Source organism: Bactrocera tryoni, unplaced genomic scaffold, assembly GCF_016617805.1.
Source record: "Bactrocera tryoni isolate S06 unplaced genomic scaffold, CSIRO_BtryS06_freeze2 scaffold_839, whole genome shotgun sequence".
NCBI lineage: Eukaryota > Metazoa > Arthropoda > Insecta > Diptera > Tephritidae > Bactrocera > Bactrocera tryoni.
This window is the reverse complement of record NW_024396492.1, coordinates 1,447-5,699: the sequence shown is the minus strand read 5'-3', so window position 1 is coordinate 5,699 and position 4,253 is coordinate 1,447. Positions and strand designations below refer to the sequence as shown.

The 4,253-nt window shown below is 39.9% G+C and overlaps 1 pseudogene; it reads right to left on the bottom strand.

Moving 5' to 3' along the window:
* Positions 1-831: 831 nt before the first annotated feature.
* On the bottom strand, positions 832-3,741 carry LOC120781991 (annotated as a pseudogene).
* Positions 3,742-4,253: the final 512 nt, after the last annotated feature.

Here is a 4,253-nt window from a genome sequence, read left to right as displayed (position 1 = left end):
TGTTGTTGTGGTGTACTCATTTTAGATCTATCGGGTCTCCGCTTCAAGCCGCTATCTCTGCACGTTGTAACAGTTGCCCTTTATGAACCCCGTGGTTATCTATGCAAGCAGGGAGGCCACGCTAGGGTTGACACAAGTCCTTATGGGAGCTTGTGTTCAGAGCCAGGTTCAGGCACGAATCAGGAGCTCGTCTCAACTGAACCTGTACGGCCAAAAAAAAATTTTGGCGACGTGCATTGAACGTACTTGAAGACCTGCCAGGGTTTTAACGAGACGGAGGCGAGAGCAGTATTAGCCTGACAGCCGTTTCGGTAAGATGTTACTCTTACCTACTGAGGTGATAGAATACTGCCCTCACCAGCCGTTTGTCAGACTAGTCCATTATTGGGTTCCAGTATTCCATAATTAGAACCTTACTGGCCTCGATTCTGATGGGCGTTTGCCCTGGGTTTTCGCCGACGTCTCTGCACTTTTGGTGCTGCTCACTGTATGGTTCCCTCGTCGCTTTGTTGCCTTCCTCTCGTGGGTAGGTTTTCCCTCGGTGCAACCCCAGTGGGGGTTGTAGACGCTTATTTAAAGGTGGCATCTTCTCGCCTCTTCGCCGGAGGTTCATTGGGCGTATTAGGCGTTTTGAGCCAAGCCCTCCTCTCCTGCTGCTCTTGGTCGGGGGCTGCGTATTACTATTCGCAGCTAACCTACTTAGCGTAGGTCGTCCACTATCCGCCAGCTGTGACCCCGGTAGTAGCGTGAGCTCAGCCCCACCATACCATGTAGCATTGCAATGGGTATTTGTACGTACATATTTATATTTATGACTGTATTTTTATGTGTTAGCGATAATGCATACAAATATTTGACATATGAGATCCGTTTCTATACAGATTTATCTCATTTACAATTGTAGCCGTTAAGAACTGTTCAGAAATCTGAACATACTGCCCACGTTGAAGTGTTTACACTTCAAAATAATTCAAGTATTTATAAATATTGGGCATATTAATTACATTTTTCTTTACAAGATTTTCGGATCGAACTCGTAATAATTTTTCTAATATATTTCCAATTTTTATTGTATACAATTTAAATTTTTAATATTAATAATTAATTTCGTAAGATATGTCCTCCTAGCGGAAATGAGTGCCTTAGTGCCTTGCTGAATTACAGATGCGTTGTAGGACTAGTGTTACGATGACTGCACCAACAATTAATAGAATTAGGTTGTCAGTATTCATGCCGTAATGCACCATATGATGCCATTCTAAGTCCAAGTGTTTCGAATTTAATCACGGGACTTTTCAGGTCGTATGCCCAATTCCTCCAAGTGTAAACTGGTGATCTCTTCATCGAGTATTTTCGGCAACATATGCAAATCTACATATGTTGTATTTGTCAGCCTTGATCCACAATTCGATTTGTGCTACCACTTCATTTCTTAACGAGTTGAACATCTCAAGCTGGGATGACCGTGCGCGAAGCCCAAATTTACCAGACGTCCTTCGGTAAACAAAATAATATGATTACCATTGGATAGTGTATAACGATAGACTTGGGGTTTGATACTAATTTTCTCTTTGACGTTGCATTCAAAAATGGGCATGTGTTCAAAATGTGCGCCAGTAATAATGTCCTTGCAAACAGTTGTTGTTATGAAGATAATAGCTCCTTTGTATGCTTGCTCCATGGTGGTTACTTCATAGCCGCTTGCAAGGCAATGATATAATCTTTTTCAGTGACAATAACGATTCCGCCGAAACAACGCAGAGGTTATACACAACTTTTGCCAATATCACATAACCAGCAACACAGCACACTTTGCCAGCAATCATCAAATCGGTGGGCCGTTTTATACCATCAATTAACTACTCGCGACAACCATAAGATTATAGAATGTACTCTTGGCTACCGAGTCGTTGATGTTGATGGCTGGCGCACCGAGACGTCTCTCCTTCACCAATTTATATACATTGTGCACATCGGTTGTAGTTTCTTCGTTCAAATCCTTGACTTGAACTTGATATTTGCTGCCTTTCAACCAAATATTGAACTAGATCGATGTGGACAATTCTATCCCACGCTGTCCAAGTCAACCCAACCGGCACTCTTTTTCAAAAAATACTCCAGAAATATTTTTTTGAAGTTATACTTCTTATACGAGTTCGGAAAAGGTTGCGTAGATTCATATTCAGCAAGGGTGCGCAACCTGAATCTATCGAGATGTTCGAGCAGCAAGCGAAGCGGTGACAATCGGCGATCGTTTGTTCGTTTCTTTCGGCACAGCTCGGCTTTTCTACCAACAACACAATGTTGCCATGCTTATGCTGTTGTTGTTTTTGTAGAACAATGTTTTAATTTTTGGTTGGTGACATATTCAATTAAAAATAAATTCTGTTGGGATTCGAACCTACGTGCTTGTCGTAACTTTTCAAGAGCTTACCACCAACACCACCATTGACACTTGTATTGCGTTGTCCTAATTATGGTTTGGTTATGCATGAAAGAAATGTACAATGGATCGCCGATTGTCACTTCCTCTTTCCTGCTGTTGCCAGATATATGTATGTTTTGCATGCTTGTGCATTATTAGTTATGTCTTCTTTTCTTTTCTGTTGTTTTCATTGTTGAATTCTCAACTATTTCGGTGTATATTTTGGGTTTAGCTAATTTGGTGTTGGTCATACCAATCGCCATAATTTTAAGCAGGATCATTTCTTGTAGTTAGTCTTCATTTACATTTTTGGAAATCCTGACCTGCTATAGATTTATATTTTTTTTTACTGCTTTTTATCTGAGAAGTGAGGGTTGGCAGTTCTGCTTTTAATTGTGTCTTGTACATTAGAAATGATGTTTTTCTGAAAATCGTCTTACAAACGGATAAACCGACTTCTGAGTGGTGGTGATTTTAATGAATAAATTCCTTTTTGGTTGAAAATGCTCTACATTGGCCGTTGAAAAGTTAAGACTATACTTCTGTGGATCATTCATCTTTCATTTCTTCGAAAGAAATTAATGACATTTAGAAATATGCATATTTGCATTATTTCGTTGTCATTTCCATATTTGTAGCAATAGAATTTCTATGGCATAAGTAAAGTAAATATGTATGAGCGTGAATACATATCGACGCAGATTTTTGCGAGAAGCACCAGAAAGTTGTGCAATTTATGATTTTTAGCTTTTGCCATCGTCGCGAAAAGACGCTTGTAGGCAAAGGCATGCTCGGGGAGATGTGACGGCGTATGTTTTTTTGAATGAAGCGAGGTCGCTTGTAGAATTTGCGCCTGCGTTTCTGAAATATTAACTTTTCCAAAGGGTTTTCGAATTTGAAAAAAATCACGGTAATAACCATAATTTTGGTGATATAATACGTTCAATTTATTTGCATGACTCCCTTTTACTCGTAACAAAACAAAAACTATAATTGTTTTGTACTTTTAAACATTATACATACAAATGAAGATATTAATTTGTAAAGGATGGTTTAAAGGAGCGGTCGAGACTTGTATGTTTCTTTTTTTTGTGCAATAGCTACTGATTTGCATCATTATTGTTTTCATACCTCTTTATCAAGGTATTGATGCATTCAAACGCTTCCGAAAAACTCACTTTCTGTTGTTGCATTTCTTCCTCGATAACTGTTTCTTCAACTTCATTGTCAGACACTTCGAAATCTTCATCATCTTCCGTATTTCGATTGTCATTCCAATTTTCGATGTCTTCACTGCTGACGTCATCAGCACCCATCTCGGACAATAACGATTATACCCTCGAAGTGTTTCATCATAATCAAATCAAGCAATGGAATTTCATCTCCGCTGTCGTATTGATCATCGTCTCATTGTTTTATATTCTCCAAGCTTCCGGCGGGTACCGCGTCGAATAGTTTCAGAGTTGGAGTGTTTTCGTCCATTTGGTCAACATGACCTAGCCAGCGTAGCAGCTGTCTTTTAATTCGTTGAACTATGTCAATGTCATCATATATCTCACACATTTCATCGAATGCGATATTCGCCGTAGCCAACGTGCAAAGGACTATAAATCATTCGCAGAACTTTTCTCTCGAAAACTCGTAACGTCGACTCATCGGTTGCTGTCATCGCCCAAGCCTCTGCACCATATAGCAGGACGGGAATTATGAGCGACTTATAGAGTTTAGCTTTTGTTCGTCGAGAGAGGACTTTACTTTTCAATTGCCTACTCAGTCCGAAGTAGCACCTGTTGGCAAGAGCAATCCTGCGTTGGATTTCCAGGCTGAC